The sequence below is a fragment of the Sus scrofa genome, chromosome 14 (assembly GCF_000003025.6).
Source record: "Sus scrofa isolate TJ Tabasco breed Duroc chromosome 14, Sscrofa11.1, whole genome shotgun sequence".
NCBI lineage: Eukaryota > Metazoa > Chordata > Mammalia > Artiodactyla > Suidae > Sus > Sus scrofa.
In genome coordinates, this window is record NC_010456.5 from 17,397,045 (window position 1) to 17,419,875 (window position 22,831).

At 38.1% G+C, this 22,831-nt stretch overlaps 1 protein-coding gene and 1 long non-coding RNA gene across 8 annotated transcripts in view; one reads left to right on the forward strand and one right to left on the reverse strand.

The window, feature by feature from the left end:
- Window positions 1-22,831, reverse strand: part of GALNTL6 (polypeptide N-acetylgalactosaminyltransferase-like 6) — a 1,214,871-nt gene that overhangs the window by 464,191 nt on the left and 727,849 nt on the right. The gene's annotated exons all lie outside the window — the stretch shown is intronic.
- The window catches only part of LOC110256615, a 227,038-nt gene that overhangs the window by 116,984 nt on the left and 87,223 nt on the right, over window positions 1-22,831 (forward strand). The gene's annotated exons all lie outside the window — the stretch shown is intronic.

Below are 22,831 nucleotides of genomic sequence, written 5' to 3' on the forward strand. Positions count from 1 at the left end.
GCATTTATGACAAAACATTGTTCAAAATTATTAGTAGTCATTGAAATAAAAACACACAAAATATATTTTATTGCACACCTGCAGAAATAACTAAACTGAATAAGACTGGCAGTACCAAGAGCTGGTGAGGGTCTGCAGCACATGGAATTATCAAATGTTGCTAATGTGAATGTAAATTGCTACAGCCATTTGGAGCAGCTAATTGGCAACTGTTACCTACTAAATTTGACACATCTACATCCTACAATTTTGCAATTCCAGAAATGCATGTGCTTGTGCACCAAAAGAAATTACAGGGTGACCATAGTATAGCAGTATTCATAATAGCTAAGAACTGGAAACTACCCAAATTTCTGTCAACAGTAGGACCAGTTGGACAAATTGTGGAATATTGATACAATGAATTACTCTGCAGCAATGAGAAAGTGTTACAGCTGGGCTCATAACATGGTGATTCTTACAATGTATATAGCAAAAGATGTAACAAAAGAATGTACATAGTATGATTCCAATAATATAAAGCTTAATATCAGGAAATATAGCCCAGGGTGTTATAAATGAAAATAATTTATTCTTTTGGATACAAGGTAGTAGGGCTTCTGGGAAGCTGATAATGATCTCTCTCTTTTCCTGGGTGCTGGTTACCACATGACAGTTTATTGAGATGAAACCTTATGATTTGGCTACTCTTCTGTATTATGTTCTACTTTAAAAATTATTTAATTGAATTCAGAAAAGGATTTTAGGAGTTCCCATTGTGGTTCAGTCATTAACGAATTCAACTAGTATCCATGAGGATGTGGGCTCCATCCCTAGCCTCACTCAGTGGGTTAAGGATTCCATGTTGCCATGAGCTGTGGTGAAGGCTGCAGATGCGGCTCGGATCCTGCAATGCTGTGGTGTAGGCTGGCAGCTACAGCTCCAATTCGACCCCTAGCCTGGAAACCTCCATATGCTGTGGGTGCAGCCCTAAAAAGACAAAAAAAAAAAAAAAATTATCGAAAGGATCATGTGGGGCAAAAACATGCCCTAATAAGACAAAAGAAAAAAAAAAAGATTTTAATTTGAGAAGCAAATAAAGTGTTATGGCTTCTAGTGCCAATATTTCTAGTTCCCTATAGGATTCTTTTAGAAACCAATGTTTACTTAGAAAAGAAAAAAGCAAGCCTAATCAACACCCTTAACTACACCAATTTGCAAAATAATTCATTAGAATTGGAATAAATATATGCAGCGCTATGCTAAGAAATATATCAATGAGGTAAACCTAGTCTAGATAGTCTCCAGTTTAAGAACGACCCAAGGGCCAATGAGAATGGAGAGCTGAAAGTTAGAACTGGGAAGACAGAAACATGGGAATGGGCTGTTGGAGGCAATGGCAACTAGAACAAGGGCAGGGCTGATGTAAGATGCTGAGCTCAAGCTGGTCATTTGGGAAATAAAACTAAGCAAATGCAAAGCTTCTGAGGATATCCGAGAGACATATTGCAAGGTCTTCCATACTACGTGTATTCTATTTAATATTACAAAATGTAGTCAGGGAAATATTGTTAATATGAGCATTTAATTTGTATTAGTGACAAATTATAATTACTGTATTTTTGTAGTTCAGGATACAATTAGGAAATGTATGAACGTAATATTGATAAGTTCAGTTTTTTGTTTTTTTGTTTTTGTCTTTTTGCCACTTTCTTGGGCTGCTCCTGGGGCATACGGAGGTTGCTAGGCTAGGGGTCAAATCAGAGCTGTAGCCACCAGTCTACACCAGAACCACAACAACTTGGGATCTGAGCCGCATCTGTGACCTACACCACAGCTCACAGCAACGCTGGATCCTTAACCCACTGAGCAAGGCCAGGGATCGAACCCACAACCTCATGGTTCCTAGTTGGATTCGTTAAACACTGAGCCACAACAGGAACTCCGAGTCCAGATTTTTAAGGCAAATTTAACCCCTTATTTTAAAGGGGAAGAGTCTCTCCATGGGAAAAAGATTTAATTCTATTTTTATTTAAGTGTATTTGGTTTACAACTTTGTGTTTCTCATATGCATATTCTTTTTCAGATTCTTTCCCCTTATAGATTATTATAGGATATTCAGTTTAGTTCCCTGTGCTATACAGAATGTCCTTGTAGGTTATCTATTTTATATACAGTAGTATATATATGTTAATTCTAAACTCCTAATTTATCCTTCCCCTTCTTTCCCCTTTGATAACCAAAAGTTTGTTTTCTGTCTGTGGGTCTATTTTTATATGGTAAATAGGTTCATTTGTATCATTTTAAAAATATTCTATCATGCAAGCAATATCATATAATACTTGTCTTTGTCTGGCTTCCTTCACTTAGTATGAGACTATAGGTATATCCATGTTGCTACAAATGGCATTATTTTATTCTTTTTATGGCTGGGTAGTATTCCATTGTACACATGTATCACATCTTTATCCATTCCTGTGTCAATGGGCATTTAGGTTGCTTCCAGCTCTTACTGCAATGAACAATGGGGTGTATGTATCTTTTTGAATTATGGTTTTCTTCAGATAGATGCCCAGGAATGGGATCACTGGATCTTAGTATCTCTATGGAGTTAATATGAGTTAATTTACAAAAAGAAGAATCTACATATTTTAGGATCCCAAGAGAGGTTTGCAAGCCATTGGCAGCTACAATGCGTCAGAAGCAGATAAGAGCTCTTATCTAGGTCACTGAAAACAGTCCACATAGTTTAGGAATCCCAAACTGGTTTTGCCTGCAAAGGTCCATGGAGCAAGAACTCTATTTCCAGCTTGCTCCACTCAAGCAGAAGAACCTCAATACGCTCCAGGGGCCCTGGGTCACATGCCTGGAAGCACATCCAAAACTAAAACATTAGTTTGAACCATATTATACTTCTCTGTTTATAGATCAAAAGTCAAATATTAGCATATTTCATATGATGAAACATATATACACAACCATGCAATAATTTTTTAAATGTGGAAAACACATGGTGACTATAAATGATGGCAGTCTACTCTTTGAGGACTTTTCTGATAGCAACAGGTGGTTTTCGCATAAGAAAACACACTTGCCCCATAGATGTTGCCAGTGTTGTGTATGTAATTTAACCAAAGATAATAAAACTTAAAGGCAGAAAATTTCTTAATGATGGAAGGGCATTCAAAAGTTATGGTGATATTTCTTTTACCATACATGTGATTGGTAACCCTTTCAGAGGAAACAATAAACATGTTTTTAACTTTAAAAATGTACTCTATAAAGATTAACCTGGACACAAGTTTTTCAGAATGGGGTGCCTGATAGATTTAGAAATACATTCTACATATAAACTACTTCACAGAGAAAGTGGACATATTTGATCCTGCAAACTTATTTTGTCATTCAACACTTGTCATTAAACAAATGAAACAATTACGAAATATACAGGCTTCATTATTCCTAGTAAGAGAAACAACAGTCTTCTGGAATAAAGATTGAATGATAGAAAACCTTAAATATTGACTTTTCTTTTTCTTGACTATTTTAAGGATGCTTTTTCTAGCTTAGCAGAAAAAAAATGCATTTACTTTGTCAATTCCGAAGCCATTGTTCTTTTAATAACAAGAATCTTGGCATATAGAACTTAGTTATTTAGCTACAGAAATTCTGAATAAAACAATTTCAGATACAAAAAGAGATTGTTTAAATCTCTGGCTCAAGAAATTACATTTTGTTAAAAATGCATTAAGGATGTAACTGGGCATTAGTGACCAATTTCTTTAAATGAGCTGTGACTTTACTGAAAAATAAGGCATGTATCTTTTGAGTTCCCAAGGGCTAGATTATTCAATGGAGATTTCTACTAGAAAATCATAATGGAAAATAGCTAGGCTAACTTAGGAAAATTCATGCTGGTGCACACCTCATTTATCCAATAATCATTTCTCTCTTTAGAAAAAAGTATTTACATACTAAGATAATTTAATATGGGTTACGACTTCCTTCTTTGAGTGTTCCTTTTTATTTACACACTTGATATATCAGCTTGGGTTATTTAAATTCTTAAACATTTGAATTTCTCTTTTTCTTCTTGCTTTACATGGGGCACAAAGCAACTCCAGTTTACTTTATAGATACCATCATCATCAACATCACATCCTACAAAAGTCATTTGGAAATCCTCAGCTCTGTGGCTTTTTTTGTGTATTATGCTACATAAAAAGGGCTTGAAGGAAGACCTTGTACCCTGAGCTCAGCAGACGTTGGTTCCTGTTGGCACTATATTCCCCCAGAGAGTGTTCCCACCTCTGAATTACTGCCACCAAATGAGATGGGCACTGGATCCTATGGAATCACCAAACACTGATTAAAAATGGAAACTCAGACATAAGGATCACATCCTCTATGCTTGTTTTTTTTTAATCTGGAATTGAATTTTAAATCATATTTAGGTGCTGAAAATAAACGCATTTGAAATTTAAAGATCACAGACAGAAAAATTTCTTGATTTTAACAACTTTAATTTCAGGGTAAAATTTCCTTTGGGGAAATAAATTTTAAAATATAAACTCTGTATATTGTTGAAATAATCAAAGCTTCTACTTTTATCAACCTATGAAGTTTCTGGAGACTTTTTTTAAAAAATCAAGAATATATTACATTGAAATATATTGACCAAATAAATGAATAAGTGGGGGTGGATCCAATTTGATACTGATTAAAAACAAGAATTAGATTTCTTTACCATATTAAAAAAATCCAAATGGATTTCTGATATTTATAAAACTATGAAAGGTACTAGAAAAAATACAGGAGAAAATAAAGATTTATAGTCTTAGGTAGTGAAGTTCTTCTTAAGCAAGAACTAAAAACCAGACACCACAAATCCTTGCTATTCAGAGTGTAGACTATAGATCAGCAGTGTGCACATCTCCTGGGAGCTTATTAGAAATATCACGTCTCAGGCTTTATCACAGGATCTGTGCTTTAACAGAACACCCAAGCCATCTGTATGCACAGTAAACAATTCTTTACAGCTCTGTACATTAGTATCACCTGGAGAACTATGCACCTATATCACCCAAATCAACTGAACCTGAACCTGTGCACGGGTGGTGTTGGTGAGGGGGCAGGCTGCAGTCTTTTTATAAAGGCTCCTCCATGATCCTAATCTGTAGCGTGAACTGAGAACACCTGCTCTTGAGAAAAACATGAAAATTAGCTCATTGACACTTGAGTAAAGTTAAAAAGATGAAGGTAGATTCTGATAATATATTTGTAATATATATACAGCAAAGCACTAATTTTCCTAAAAATGCAAAGGGATTCTTCAAATTGCTGATGAAAAGACTCCAAGCCCTTGGAGTTCCCATCTTGGCGCAGTGGTTAACGAATCCGACTAGGAACCATGAGGTTGCGGGTTCAATCCCTGGCCTTTGCTCAGTGGGTTAAGGATCCACATTGCCATGAACTGTGGTGTAGGCTGCAGACGTGGCTTGGATCCTGAATTGCTGTGGCTCTGGTGTAGGCCAGCGGCTACAGCTCCAATTAGACCCCTAGCCTGGGAACCTCCATATGCTGTGGAAAGCTGCCCTAGAAAAGGCAAAAAAAAAAAAGTGTCCCAGCCCAATCAATATAACCAGTCATTGACCATGTTCTTAACCTTCATAGAGGCAAAACCACAAATCCCTAATAAACTTCTAACAGATACACAACTTTGAATGATGAGGAAGCTCTGACATTAAGCAACAGTAGCATACTGTGTCCTCCCTAACTGATGCTAAAACTAAAAGAACAGACACACTTTATTGGGAAGGGAGTGAGAAAATGAGAGCTCTCACAATATGGATGGGAGTAGCATCAGTCTTTGCCTTTCTAAAGGCAAATGGACACTATCCAGATTTTAAATGCACAGATAGTTTGTAACAACAGTTTACCCCTTGGAATCTTTACTGTTAAGAATAGTCACACAGTTGTACAAATTGAAAGTTATCTGTGATGGAGAAAAACTTGAGGCAAACCACATGTTCATCACTAATGCTAATTATGGCAAAACTATACCTTAGGAAACTACTCAGTAGTTAAGAGAATGTGTAAGTCTATGTTAACTGACACAAATATTTTTAGGATAAAAATATTTGAAAGAGCAATTTATAGATTTCTCATTTTTCCTTTTTGCATCCATTTTGTTTAAAAATGTTATCTATAGGATGTCTGTTATGGCACAGCAGGTGAAGCATCTGGTGTTGTCACTGCAGTGACTTGGGTCACTGCCGTGGCATAGGTTCGATTTCTGCCTTGGCAACTTCTGCATGCCACTAGCACAGACCAAAAAACCCAAACAAACCAACTCCCCCCCCCCCCACTATCTATAGATAGAAAGCCTAGCAGAATGTTCATCAAATTCTTAAAATTGGGGTCTTCTCTAGTGGAAGGGGAATGGGTGGGCAGAGTACCCTCACTCCCAGCATTTACACTGAGATCTTTTTTCTAGCCTTCCTGCAATACTTTTTCACTAAAAAAAAATCTATCTATTGCTTAGAAAGTTAGTTAGAATTAGCCTGTTTACACTGTTATAAAGGGACCATGTTAGAGGTGAAAAGACAGAGAAAACAAGTGAAAATGTGTCATTTTTCTTTACTTTTTCACTGCCCACTACCACCCAAACAATCTACATAATCATGGAAACTTTTAGTTAACATGTGAAAATTAGACTTAGATTGAAATACTTTATTTTCTCTCTGATCTTTATTATTTCCTTCCTTCTGCTGACGTGAGGTTTTTTCCTTCTTTTTCTAATTCTAATTAGGTGGTAGGTTAGGTTGTCTGAGATTTTTCTTGTTTTTTGTTTGTTTGTTTGTTTTGTTTGAGGAAGGGCCTATATTACTATGAACTTTCCTCTAAGAACTGCTTTTGCTGTATCCCTTAGATTTTGTGGGGTTGTGTTTTGAAATTAGGGTTAATAGATGCAAACTATTGCCTTTGGAATGGATTAGCAATGAGATCCTGCTGTGTAGCACTGGGAACTATGTCTAGTCGCTTATGATGGAACATGATAAGGTGAGGAGAAAGAATGTATACATGTATGTGTAACTGGGTCACCATGCTATACAGTAGAAAAAAAATCATATTGTGGAAATAACAAAAATGAAATACTTTTTAGTTACACATGCCATTTTATAATTCATTTCATATTAGATCATGAAAATGAACAAAGGACATTTGAATGGCATGTCTAAAGGTAACACCAGTGAAATTAGGCCACAAGAAATAATGTGAAGCAGTAGAAGATCTCACAGAGAGACCAGCAGCCACACCACAGTGGGGCTGGGGTTAGAGTTTTTGGGAAAAGTTAGGTGCAAAAATCATATGCAGAACCTCCTCTGTGCAACTCACCAGCCCTGTAACTACTCGCAATACTCATCTTAATAATGGCATGAACTTTATTTATTTATTTATTTTTTTTGTCTTTTGTCTTTTTGTTGTTGTTGTTGCTATTTCTTGGGCCACTCCCGTGGCATATGGAGGTTCCCAGGCTAGGGGTTGAATCGGAGCTGTAGCCACCGGTCTATGCCAGAGCCACAGAAACGCGGGATCCGAGCCGCGTCTGCAACCTACACCACAGCTCACGGCAACGCCGGATTGTTAACCCACTGAGCAAGGGCAGGGACCGAACCCGCAACCTCATGGTTCCTAGTCGGATTCGTTAACCACTGCGCCACGACGGGAACTCCAATAATGGCATGAACTTTAAAACATCCTGGTTGCCAGGGTGAATGTTGGGAGCGGGAATTGACCACAGTGAGGCACAGAGAAACATTTAGGCATGATAAAAGTATTCTACATTTTGATTTTTTATGAGGGTTACATAACTGAGCATGTGTCAAAATCCCTAGAACTATATGTCCATCTAAGAAGAGGGAATTAAATGTCAATAAACTTGGCTTTAGAAATAAAACTCTACATCAATCACAAACAAAACAAGATATGTACCTAGTAGTCCACTAGCTACTTAGTAAGTTGACATAAGATGAGAGGATTGAGCATTAATATTTTATATTACAAAACTTATTTTAAAAACAGAACACATAAGTTGTCATTATAGTATTTATTTGAAAAAATATGTACAGGAAGGTGCAGAGGTCTTTAGATTTTCTTATTGTTCACAGAGGCACTGTTCTTTGATACTAGTTCCTGGAAACCCTTGGCAAACTAAGTCTAAACATAAACAGGAATCTTTGTATTTTTAAAATTTGTTCTTGTACTATTAGCTGGGCAGCATGAGCTTAGAGTGGGATATTATAAATGGGAAATCAGTCTTGGATCTTGATTTTTGCTCATATTTATAGAAATTGAAATTGCATTTTCCCCAATAACAGAGTCTCAAGGATCACTAAAATGTAATTTAAACTTCGGATCACTCCAATGTTTATGTAAGTGAAATTAAACCACCTACCATGCACCAGGTACTTTTGCTTAAAACCATTTGTTAACACTGACAGTGGCCATGCTTGTGAAAATCTTGTCAATGTAATTGTCCTGCCTCTCATCCTCTTAAATAAACAAGTGATTCTTTCCCCAAGAGCCACGTGTCACCTCAAGGGCTGGAGGTCTTGTACTTGCAGATATTATGTTTATCTTTTACAAAATTTACTGCTCAAGATTGAAAAACTTCCTAAAGATAAAAATAAAATATTTCCCTAAGGAAGCAGTACGCTTGAGGCATAATTCTCCTGCCCCTTCATAGGTGACGACATATTCAAAATCAGAACCACAAAAAACTGCTTATAGAGCTTCCTCAGTGTTTTCTAGGATTGGTTTTATGTGGGCTCATTGCATCCTCAATAGATTAATGCACTAGCTATTTTCCCCTGTGTTATCTAGGGCAGACATACACACTCATTGTTTCCAAGACAATAGGACCAGCCCCACCGCAAGTGGCTGTTAAACCCCTGTAACCTGTTACACAGGGGCTCTTTATTGCCAAGAACATCTGACCAATTTCATTCACTTGAGGATGACAGAATAGCTTCTGCAAAGGCTGACTTAGCACAGTGGAGGGCTGGTTTAAACACTGAGAAGCAAAGCAGAAACAGATTCCCCAAATGGAAAGTTATTTTTCTATCTGTGCTGTGAAGGAGAGAAAAAGCTACTGGGTCATAGCCATTAGCACTTGGACTTTTAAAAGCTAAGTTTAATAATAAAAAAAAAAAAGTCAGAGATCAGACCCCATCATTAGTTCTAGAGAAGAAAGACAGGGAAGAGTATAAGTGAGATTGTCTTCAGAATGAAATAAAGAAATAGTATGGAGAGAGCTAAATGATGCATAAACTTCACAAAGTATTTCAGGAATAAAAATAGGAATCAATGAATCAGTGCATTGATGATAGCCCTTCTGTCATGTGTGAGGTGATATATCATTGGAACTTGGATTTGCATTTCCCTAATGATTAAAAAGGAAGATGTAAAACTGTCAGTGTTTTGGAGATCCCATCATAGCTCAGCGAAAACGAATCTGACTAGTATCCGTGAGGACGAGGGTTTGATCACTGGCCTTGCTCAGTGAGTTAAGGATCTGGTGTTGCCATGAGCTCTGGTGTAGGTTGCAGACATGGCTCGGTGCTGTGGTATAGGCCAGCGGCTACAGCTCTGATTTCACCCCTGGCCTGGGAACCTCCATATGCCATGTGTCCCTGCCCCCCCCCCCCAAAAAAAAAACTGTCACTGTTTGCAGATGACAGGATATTTTATATAGAAAAACATATAAGAAACTACCAGAAAACTATTAGAGCTCATTAATGAATTCAGTAAATTTGCAGGATACCAAGTTAATACCTACAAATCTGCTACATTTTTATACAGTAATAACGAACTATCAGAGAAATTAAAGAAACAATCCCATTTACCACTGTACCAAAAAGGATACAATGTCTAGGAATAAAACCACTTAAGGAGGTAAAAGACCACTACTTGGAAAACTGTACGACACTGATGAAAGACACTGAAGGTGAGACAAACAGGTAGATATTCTGTGGTCATGGATTAGAAGAATGACCATACTACCCATGGCAGTCTACAGATTCAATGTGATCCCTATTAAATCACCGCCGGCATTTTTCATAGAACTGAAGTCGCCTACTTTTAACACACCTGAATCCAAGGGATTTTGTTTTGAAAAAACAAATCTTGTTGAACTTGGCAAAGAATGTGCAAGGGAAACAGAAAGAGATCTTGCTGGGATCTCTTCCCAGATGGCCATCCTCACTCAGGTTTACATGGCATGGAGGCGAGAAGCTGCAGCAATCACAGACTCTGCAGTCATCCCGCAGGAGGAAGAAACCTCATAGTTTTGTCAACATCGTTTTCCTCAAGCTAGCATAGCTGCTAGAACACTGTCAGATCTCAATGAAAGTCATTAAATAAGTAAATAAGGAGTTTGTTTTGTGGTAAAACACTGCTTAGTTAATGGCCTATGATCTTGCTAATTTGATCACATTAAACAGGGCTCCAGCATGGACATGGAGGACTGAGTTACTCTGTTTCTGTAAGACTCAATATTACCATCCACAAAACACAGACCCACCACTACCTCTCAAGGTGTGACAGTATGTGTGTATATATATAGGTTTGTGTGTTTATGTATACATATATATATAACATTTATTTGAAGCATACATTTTAAACAATGCCTCACTGAGCACATTATAGGTAGTTGATAGTGGGCACTGCTATTTCTTCATTATTGCTATTGTAACAAGCTTATTTTAAACCAGTATGATATAGATCTTGTCTGATTCTTTTGCTTAGCTTGCTACAAAAAAAAAAAAAGGTTTGGTGGTCTTTCTGCCACTCAGTATACAGTCTACAAGTTTATTACTGAGGCATTAATAATTTAGGGACAAAGATCTGATTATGAACCTGTCAGAGTGAATGCGAGTCAACATACACATTGCTTCTTTGATGTCTTCATTCCTGCAACCACCATCCTTTTATCAAAGGCCCATTGTGTATGGAGCTCCATGATCTAAGATGGTCATGCTTTCCAGGGGTTTAAACTGAGGAAATAAACACAAGGGCAAATGATTGTGGCAAAGCGGCCAGGCTTTCATCTCTGGAATAAGGGAAAGGGCAAAGTTTTGGAGTGCTTTCTCTTCCAGGCATGTTTAGGAATTCACTGCATAGGCTGCAGAGATTGACACAAGGTTCTTGAGCTGGGATAGAGTAGAACTATGGTGGTTAATTGGGAAGATAACTTATTTCCAAATGGAAGATGAATTGGAGAGAGGAGAGCCTGGGACATCATAATTTCTATCTTCTGGCACTAAGTCAGAAGTAGCCCTGGGGTTCACTTGCTTTCTCTCCTCCACACATCATCACCTCTTTCCTTCACAGCTCTTAGGAGTAGTGAGATAAATCACAGTGGTGAACCTAAGGTGACTTGCTAGCCTTGGGTGCTCTGAATCGCTGTAGTGATGATGTCCTATTACCCACTTGTGCTCTAGTTGCTCCCCCAGTTGTATGCTGAGTAATGGCTGTGTTGTCCATTTAACACTTATTTCTTAGAACTAAAATTATTATAAATCACATTACCAAGATGCATGCATTTTTAAGAATTATGCACTGGAAGAGGAAAGTACTGAAGATGGAAATGTAAGTTCATTAAGTATATATCACAGTACCTAAATGGTAGAACATACAGGCATGCATAAATCTCTTGTCTCCCTCTGTGACTGTACATTTCCTGATAGAAATGGGGAAAACTTGGAGTGCTTTTGCACAAGTATAATTCGTGATTCAGGAAGCAAAATTCAAAGTCTCAGGAAGGCGGAACATCTAGAATCCCTGAGTAATATGAAACAGATGGATAGTTAGATTTCACAGGTCTCTATGTGAATGTGTTTGGGGTTTATTTCTGCGCACATACAATTCCACAGTTATGTCTTACATCCTTTCTGTGCATATGGTAGCGCTGGAATGTTAGAAGAATCATTTAAGATCTATTCACATTAGAAAAGCAAAAGTATCTGTACTTTACTGAAAGTACCAACACATTTTAAAAAATTATCAGGGAGTTCCCATTATGGTGCAGTGGAAATGAATCCAATTAGGAACCATGAGGTTGCAGGTTCAATCCTTGGCCTCGCTCAGTGGGTTAAGGATCTGGCATTGCTGTGGCTCTGGTGTAGGCCAGTGGCTACAGGTCCGATTAGACCCCCAGCCTGGAACCTCCATATGCTGTGGGTGTGGCCCTAAAAAGACAAAAAAATATCAAAAGGATTATGTGGGGGGAAAATTTGTATTTTCCATAAATCCTCTTCTTTAGAAGAGGGAGACAAAACCTAGGTTTGGGAGGAGAAGGAAAGAATGTAATTGCTCCGTTAAAAGTGGTCCTATTCATCCATTCAACTGCTCTTTCCTGGGCCTAGTCCTAGTTGTGTGGGGCAAGTGAGTTGGAATGAGGACTGTGGTGGATAGTAAGGGCTGTGCCTTTATAATGGGTGGGAAGTTGGATTGGGAGAATCAAAGAGGAAGAGAACAGGGAGTTCTCTTTGAGGTGCAGCAGAAATGAATCCAACTAGAATTCATGAGGATTCATGTTTGATCCCTGGTCTTGCTCAGTGGGTTGGGAATCTGGTGTTGCCTTGAGCTGTGGTGTAGGTCGCAGATGAGGCTCAGATCCCACTGTGGCTATGGTGTAGGCCGGCAGCTGTAGCTCTGATTTGTCCCCTAGCCTGGGCACAGCCCTAAAAAAGCAGGGGAAAAAAAAAAACAAAAGGGGAAAGAGAACATTGAAGACTAGACCCAAATCAGAGATGGGACACCAAAAGCCAGTGGTGTGTAAAAGCGTAACATGAAGATGATTGCCTTGTGTTTGAAATGAGTTGGGATCAGGAAAACCAGAGAAGACAGAAAGGGCAAGAGACAAGGAGACATAGAAACAGATGTCAATCTGGTTCTTGAAGACTTTCCTCATTTGTCCTGTAGAGGGAGAGACTGACCCTGACCATTGGGAGCCATGTGACAGACTGGAAAAGATGGAAAGGATCTTTTTAGAGTTGCTGGAAAAGATGGAAACTCTGGCTGGAGCTAAGGAAACCAGCTCCTTGAAGGGATGCCTGGCTTTGATTCTTGGTAGTGTGTCTACTTCTCTGAATCTGCTTTTGCATAAAAATAGAAATACAAAAAGAAAGGTAGTTTTAATGTTTTTCACAGAGTGGTGAGAATCCAATAAATTCGGATACTAAATAATGCTAGCACTTTGGAACATGGAAAACCCTTTACAAATGTAAATTAATAGTATTATCCAGGTAGTGCCTTATCCTCACCTTCAAATCTCCCTTTAATATCTGAGAGAAAAACCAAGCAGGTGGCATAGTCCTGTATAACTTCTCCATGTCCAATACTGGCAGTAGGCAGTGTAAAGCAAACACAAATGAAAAAGAAGAGACCCTGCCCCCACCCCCTTCAGTCCACCCTCCCTTTTCCTAGAGCATTGTAAGTTCTTCTTTGCCTCTTTGAAATGTATCTCCTCTTTTCAAAAGTAAATAAGCCCCTTGTCAGCTTTAAGATACAGGAAGGTCTTATCAAGGACCTGAGAACTAGCTCTTTCAAATGTGATCCCTGAGGAGGAGGCCCCCATCTCCTAGTTTCTGGGGAGAGGGGTAGAAGCCTGATATGGATGGACACCTTACCCCATAACTTCCTCCTATAATAAAGATGTGGAATGGTGAGTTTTCCTTTACATAACGCCAGTTCACTAGCACTGATGGCCACTCCACCTACCAAGTAAATTTAGGGTTAAGCATGTGTGACAAATAATGCCATCAAGTCCTCTTGAAAACTAGTTATTGTCTATCCTGAGAACATACACACATGTCAATAGGGTATACCTGTTGACCATTTAGCTCTTCCCTGACTTTTGATGAGATTATATCCCAATAAACCCATCATCAGTTGGAAATACTGTTAATTCAAAGATAGACTGAGTATACCTACCTACAGAATGCTTTTGTTAGCTACAGCTAGGCAAAGTCAACTAATACCAAACCTTTTTCATAATAAAGTGTTGAGCATTTCCTGTCTTTTTGTCGAATACTGAAAGTGAAAAATAGTTTTCTGGTACAGAATGGTTACTCACTAAATGATCATTGACAGGTCCCCTAACATCGTTCTACCCAAGGTTTTCAATTTCTAAAATGGGGACACTGATACCTAGCTGCTAGGGCTTTGGTGAGAATTAAATGAGATAATATGCATCAAGCACATGAAACATTGCTTGCAACATAGATAGAACGTGTGGCTGAGTTATCCATCTTATTCCACTCGCAGCACACAATTGACGTAGTTCTGATTGTGGTAAGCTAATTCAGTCAGGTTCATAGTTTCAGAATTGCAAAGGACCTTAGGGATGGTCAAGTTTAACCTCTTTCTAAAAAGTGAGATGATTGGATAAAGGTTGTACAGTTGGGTTGAGCTGGGATTGATGCCTTGTCTTCTGACCCTAAGCCCTAGAATGTTCCTTTTCTCCTGCAATTTAATTGCTGTAAATTGATACATGGTTGGAAACACTGAAGTAGAGAGAGACTTATCTTTCCCTTCTCTTTGAGGAAAACATATTTTCCAGATTAGCAGGAAGAATTATATTGATGGAAGAGGGGGAAAAAAATGCTGAAACAATAAAAACTCCATCAAGCTCAACCTTACTTTATTCCATGTCCACAGATGAAAATTTAGTAGCATATCTGTATGAATAAATCAAGAGATACTGACGATGATGACAACCACCATGTCTTCTGAGTGAGAATGATGGTAAAGATGATGCTGATAATGATCACATATATTGATGCAGTTGATGGGGATAAGTTGCCATGATAAAAAGTACCCTTAGAAGGAAACATAAAAGTCATTTATGTACATTTTTCCTAGTCTGGGAATCTTCACCAATATCCATTACAGATTATCTTTTTGATTCTGATGATCATTAGTTCCAGGGAATATAAGGATCTCTGAGTGTAATGGTTCAGGTAGTATTACCCCTGTCCTTTGAGCACTTTCAGGTAAAAAATTCTTCCTTGGATTACACCGTTAATTCTTTTCCATCTTGTATGGCCCTGAGATGGCTTTATTTGCTTCCTATTTGTATCTTAATGTATATTGTCTTCTCTAAAATAGTTCAGGAAAGTGTATAATAATGTGGCAGCTCTTCTTTTTCATATTGTCAGTGATAAAAAAAATTGCCTTTTGAGAACAGAGTGTGAAAGTAATTCAGAGGTAAATCTGTGGAAAATAGATTGTCTGCCTGGCTAACAGACTTTCGCAGTGAAAACCAGTGTGACGCTGAAGCAATGCATTTATTTACCTATTTTTTGCAGAAATTGTAGGCCAGTTCCAAAGATGAACTCTGATTGGGCAGAACTGCTGGGACAAATAAACTGGCTTTGTGTTCCTAATTAGAGGGTGATTCTTCTCCAACCCCTGGGTTGTCAGCACTGCTGTGCATTTTGGGGGCAACCAATAGGGCTGAACCTCTGGCCCACTCACATCAACATGCTGAGTGCAGCCTGGGGCAGAGGTTGCCATCCTGGGCATTATTCATCCACTGGTTTCTGGTGGAGAGCCTGGGAAGGGAGAAGACTAGCTGGATTAAGTTCCCATGACTCAGCCAGGCTGCTGACCGCTGGGTGAGGGAGCAGGGGTTGGGGGGAGGACATGCTAGATGGTGGGTGACAAGCACCAAGTTGCAGGGCAGAGTCTCCACTGCCTGTGAGGGTCTGCTTAGAAAATATCCCCAAGTGTGAGGGGTATCAACACAAATAAAAAGCTACCACTACAGGTGGAGAGTGGCTGTAGAAGAAGAGAAAATGCTTCGTATTTTAATTTAAAAAAGAATTTTTTTTTCCTTTTTCCTGCTTTTTGAACAGGGAACCAAAGATTCTCATTTTGCAATGGGTAGGGCGGTGAGGTAGCTGGTTCTGCTTCTAAACATCACTCTTGAGTGGCTGTCCAGGAATCCACTGGGCTTTTTTGGTTGATTTTTACCCCATTTGGACTGGATTCTAACCTGGTGGCTTTTATTCTTGGCTCTCTGTTAAGCACCTGAATACTGATGGTAACATTTTCCAAGAAAGACACTGGAGAGAATTCATACAAAATGAGAAGCATGTGAAAAACAAAACACAGTATTGATAGTACAGGAAATATTCTGGAATATTCTGATAACTCAAGTGCAATTAAAATGATCACTTTTTTTTTTTTTTTTTTTTTGGTCTTTTTGCCTTTTCTAGGGCTGCTCCCTTGGCATATGGAGATTCCCAGGCTAGTGGTCTAATCGGAGCTATAGCCGCCGGCCTATGCCACAGCCACAGCAACATGGGATCTGAACCGAATCTGCAACCTACACCACAGCTCATAGCAACATGGATCCTTAACCCACTGAGTGAGGCCAGAGATCGAACTTGCAACCTCATGGTTCCTAGTGAGATTTGTTAACCACTGCACCATGATGGGAACTCCTAAAATGATCACTTTTGGAAAGATTTGCTTATACTATGTTTGTTTTCAAGACTAATGAGGATGACTTCTGAGAAAGAAACAAATAAGGTGGCTTAATGGTCACTGAAGTATTTACATACAGACCAGATAGAATGTTCTAGTAGGCAGAATGATCCTTCACTCTGAAAAAAAAAAAAAAATCTGTGTTGCAGAGATGTTACAAATCCATTCATGCTAATAGTGTTAAGTAACTCCATTGTATTGACTAAGAAAGAAGTAGATAGTCACAGATTCGCATGAGATAAATTAAACACCAGCTGTCAAACTAAAGAACACGATTGCTCCAGTTTTCAAATTGTCTGTTCCTTATTCCCTGGATAATTTTAGTGAATTGAAACAGGAATGTGATTTAATTGATCTGGTTACTCATCCTTATGATGGTTACCTCTCCAGAAATTTTGAGTGACTGTAGTTTTAAGACTTGCACACTTCCTTTAGCACGTCCAATTCTTTGATAACTTTCAGACTTCTGGCCAGATCAGAAAAGAATCACATGGCTCTTTAAGCCGTGAAACAGCTAATGAAAGCTTGGAGAAAATTCTAGTTCTTAATTCCATGCAGCATTTTTCAGCTCTTTGGAGAGAGCCCATACAGATGGCTGTGAGCCTTTTCATTTACTCTTGCATGACCCATTTTTTTTTGCTGCCTGCTACAGCTCCACTCTGATCTGAAGAATGCATTTGCCACAGACAACTGCAATAAGTGGTTTTCCTGAGAAAAAGTTGGAACGCTCCCTGAAATATAATGGACTTTCTAAAAACCTATCAAGGTCTCATACCATTCTGGGGCTCTTCCACTGTGTTAACTCTATTGATGGCCACAGGTGTCATTTATTTATTTATTTATTTTAAATTTATATTCATAAGTATTATTATTATTTTTTCCTTTTCTAGGGCCACTTCCGGTGGCATATGGAGGTTCCCAGGTTAGGGGTCTAATCGGAGCTGTAGCCACCGACAACGCCACAGCCACAGCAACGCAGGATCCGAGCTACGTCTGCTCAGGGCAATGCCAGATCCTTAACCCACTGAGCGAGGCCAGGGAGCAAACCCGCAACATCATGGTTCCTAGTTGGATTCGTTAAACACTGAGCCACGACGGGAACTCCCACAGGTGTCATTTAAATACACACCAGTCAAATAGCTGATGCAGAGGAACCAAGAGCTTCCTATACCTAAAACTGTGATGGAGTTTTCATCATGATCCAACTTACAATCAGCTGTTTCTTGTTTATGCCACACAGCAGGTGCGATGACAGGTGTTTAAACTTTCTAGGAAAATTTACATTCAGAAAATTGTGTAAGTTGGCTAACATGTTATTTTTCCTTGAAAAGCTAAACATTTTCTACTTATATATAGTAAATATATTATTTTTTTCCTATTTTCCTATTGCATAATGTATCCTTAAAAACATAGATAATTCAGATTGTGAGATTATCATCAATAACAGGAAGCTACTGATGCTTTAAAATCAAAATTAGTTAGGGGTGCCTTATATATTGAATCTTCTAATACCTCCAGAGGAACCACAAATATCCTTATTTATAAGAAAATGGATTCAAGAGAAAAAGGCACTTGTCAAAGGCTGCAGGAATAGGAAGATAGGGTAGTAGGTGACACTATGGTTTGTCTTATTAAAAGCCAAGAATTAATTACTTACATATGTTGTATATTAAAAGTATTAATTACATAATAAAACTAAGATGACATCTAAATGGTAGAAATGGAGTTGAATGCTCTAGGACCAGAGAGGGTAGGCAAATGGTTTAACTCTTTATCTTTAAAGTGAATATTTGTTAAAAAGAGAAGCATTTCATGTGTAGGTGACCTGAAGAGGACTGAGTCTTTAAAGATTAGTCTTGGGAGGAGGCATATCTTGGACCAGGTGCCTTTCCTGGGCAGGGGGTGGGGGTGGTTTTAATTCTGGAATACCACTTGGGAAGGGACAGGAACAGTCATTAAGGATACTTAGAGTCTGCAGTGACCTCTAGGTTTATGGAAGCATTTTAAGTGGAAAGAAAGCCAGACTTCCCTGGAGCATCTCTAGCCCAGTAATTTAGGGTGTACAATGAGTTAGGGATTCTAATTTTGCGTGTATGCTGCACACATAATTTTTTTTGGCCCTAAGTTTCTTATGATACAGGTGTATATTTTAGTTCATTAGAGGGTACATTTTGCAAGAAAAAATGCTATTAAAACATTCTATGACATCACACAGACACATACATCTCCTTTATCTGAAAACTAACTGGTAACTGGATTGCTGGGTCACACAGTTGTTCTACACTGAGTTTTTAAGGAATCCCCATACTTTTCTCCATAATGGTTGCACCAGCTTACATTCCCACCAAACAGTGTAGGATGGTTCTCTTTTCTCTGCACCCTCTCCAGTATTTATTATTTGTAGACTTTGAATGATGGCCATTCTGATGGGTATGCATTGATACCTCATTGTAGGTTTGATTTGCATTTCTCTAATAATTAGTGATGTTGAACATCTTTTCATGTGCTTTTTGTTCATATGTTATCTTTGGATAAATGTCCATTTAGATATTCTGACCATTTTTAATTGGGTTGTTTGGTTTTTTGACATAAAACTGTGAGATGTTTGTATTTTGGAGATTAATCCATTGTCAGTTGCCAAGCTAAACTGTTGATGACAGAAATAGCAATCCCACTACATAAGGGGCTGACACATCTAATTTGTGGAAAATAACAAAACTATAATGTCTCAGCCTCACTGGAGAAGCCTGAAACTTGTTCAAACACACTGAAAATTTATAAATGAAATAGGAGAAAGATAGTGCTTTGGATTTTCCCTAGAACCATAACTTACTAAACCAGACATATAAATGCATTCATTTTAAGTGCCCAAGATCAAAGTATTGCAATGGGCTCTTCAAGGCATGAAGGCTCTTAAAAGCAACTCAAAACCTGATTACATGGAAAGAAGTGTAGTGCATTGACAAGAGAACATTCCACAAGCAACCCAGACCCTGAGAAGGTGTGCACAGGCTACTTCACAGAGTACACTCCCAATGACCTTGGCAGTGTCCTCATTCCCTTGGCTAACAAGAATCTATAATCTCCTAGGACATATCTATGTATCTCTTATAGTCAACCAGCTGTCTTTTCAGTCTTTGCCAGGTCATTTATGTGAAAGTAATGTATAGGAATTGTGAGCAGATCAGTCCATGTGCAAGCAGCTTATTTCCCTCTCTTTCCTGTAACCTGGGGTCAGCGCCCACAATCAGCTACTCTGTCAGTGGAAGGAAAAGTCTCTCAGTGGGCTTGGAATTCTAAATGAGATGTGTCACCACAAAATCTACTTTGCATGCAAAAGTATCCCCATTACGATCTTATTATGATTCTTCCCTTTACCTCATATACAAAGAAATTACTTTAAAATTACCTCATTTACCTTGCATGTCGCTCTTGTATTGCCGTGATTCAGATTTGTGGTTATTTGGTATGTAATTACACAGTAGCAAAAGGAAGGTGAGATATCTGTCAAAACCCTTGTGAAATAACAAAGTGATAGAATATTCCTCTGGTGACTGCACCCACCCAGAAACTGTCACTGTCAACATAATGCAGCACCTGCTCTGGTTTCTGGTGACATTTTACTGTAAAGTGAGGGCAGATATCTTTCTTTGTCAGGCTACCTCCCAAAAGTCATAGCTCATGCATATGGATAGGGTGGGGGTGGAGGCATTCTTGTTGAGTGGAAGGACAGGGATTAGAAGAAAGTGAGAGGTGAGGATGGAACTAACATCTCTGAACATGATACATGCAGGTCAACAAAGAGTAAAGGGTCCAATAACAGGATTCTGGATAAAACCGTAACATGAAAATTGTGCTCAAATTCCACACTGGCCATGGTTCTCATTTCTCCACGTGATGGCTTGGAGTTGGGTTCAAAACTACTCCTGAAAACCAAAGATAAATTTGAAACAATTTGAAGCAAAACTTGCCAACGGGTTCACATAGCATTTTATGTGAATAAATAGGTGCTCTATCTAAATATGAAGCATAGCACTTACACCATCACCATTTAAAGGGAGAAGCCTGGTTTGACTGCCAGTGCTTGGTCCCAGCCTCACCACTGACACCTGTGACCTTGAGGATATTCCTACACTTCTCTGAATCTGTTTCCTCGCCTGGGCTTCAATGATGAGATGGGGCTCTTAAAGCATCTTACCTCATAGAGTTACAGTGAGGAGGTACAAGAAGCCCAGGACTCTGCTGAGATCAGTAGCATTTTACTTAAAACAATTTTTAAAGTATATATGGTATATCTTACAACTCAAAGGTTGTGGCACAATTCACATTTTTACATAAATGAAAAGATACAAATGGGTATTTGCTATTTACTGAAGATCAGATTACAATTTACCGTTAAAAATAAAGTTACTTAACAGCTAGTTTTGGCCAAGCAGGGAATTATTGCTCAGTTGTGCACAACAGACCATCAAGGTAATACTTCTATTCACCACTGTGTTACAGCTTCTAGGTAGTGCAATAAATTTAACAAAAAGAAATACAGAGTTCCCATGGCGGTGCTCAACAGAAAGAAACCTGACTGGTATCCATGAGGACATGGGTTTAATCCCTGGCCTTGCTCAGTGGGCTAAGGTTCCGGCATTGCCATGTGGATCACAGACACAGCTTGGATTCTGCATTTCTGTGGTGTAGTCTGGCAGCTGCAACTTCAATTCAACCCCTAGCCTGGGAACTTCCATATGCCATGAGTGCGGCCCTAAAAGCCAAAAAAAAAAAAAAAAAAAAAAAAAAAAGACATTTCCAAAGCATCAGATCTAGCAAAAGTAGTATAACAACTCCACACCCAAAATTTAAAAAATAAAAAAGACATAAACTAAATGAATACCATATTTTATGATTGAGAGATTCAATACTGTAAAGATGTCAAGTTTCCTAAAACAAGTTTTGGGGAACTTGAGAAGCTGATCCTAAGATACCTGGGTGGAAATGCAAATGGTCCATTTTTAGCTGATACTTGTTAAGAATGAAAAACAAAAGAGAGGATCTTTTGTAATAAATAGCAATATTCGTCATAGAGCTACAATAAAAACTATATTATTGGCACAAATAAAGACAAATATCATGAGATAAAGAACTGAGAGACGATTTATATAATTGGAAAGCAGTAGGGAAAGTAGCTTTTTAAGTAATATAGAACAATTACATATCAATATTGAAAAATGACACTTGCTTCCTACCTCACACCACACAGGTAGACTGTGATTTAGATAATTTAAAATTTATGATTTAGATAAATTTAGACTTAGAATATGGTTTAGATAAACATGAAAGACAAAATAAAGCTGACAAAATACAGGAAATAATTTTCTTGACATCAGACAGGGAAATATTATTAATCAGGACAAATAATACTAGCTAGGAAGGAAAAGATAATTATTTAGCCACATTGAAATTGAAAATTATTTTAAATTAATTTTTTTATTGAAGTATAGCTGATTTACAATGGTGTGTTAGAATTATTTTTTTAAATCCAAACATGCAATTAAGGGAATGCCATAGGAAGATGAAGGTGGGGAAGAGATTTACACCATAAATAACTTGAATGATAGGTGACTAACAAAGGTTCATATTCAGAATATATAATGCATTTGCACAAAGTAATGTGCACATTAGAAATGTGTTTACATGTGCACCAAGAGATCTGTACTGGGATGTTCACAGCAGCACTGTTCCTAATGTTCCCAAATGGGAAATCTAACAAGGTCTACAAATAGAAGGAAGAACAAATGCATTGTGCAGTATTCATACAATGGAATGGTACACAGTGATACAAATGAATAAAGTATAGCTACTCACAAACACATACTGAGCAAGTTTCCATTCTGGTGAGCAGAGTTACTATACCACTTCATTTCTATGACACTTAAAAAAGGCAAAACTTAAAGATAAATTAGAGGCATGCATGTCAAGGTGGAAAAGCTATAAGGAAAATTAAGAATGTAATTATTGCAGAACTCAGGTTGCTTTTGGGAGAGAAAGGGCAAAGATTTGACGTGGTTATGAGTGGGCTTCCAAAGTATTAACAAGGTCCTACTTCTTGACCTGGGTGATGTTTATCTGAGACTTATTTTTATGATAAATTCTGGAATAGTATTATCTTTTTTTTTTTGCACACACCATTCAGAATGTATATTATATTGTGCAATAATAAGAATTTTAAAGAAAAGGATACAAAGACAAGTTGGAGACCCTGCTCAGAGTGCAAAATGAAGAAATGGCATGTGCTATAGGGTGG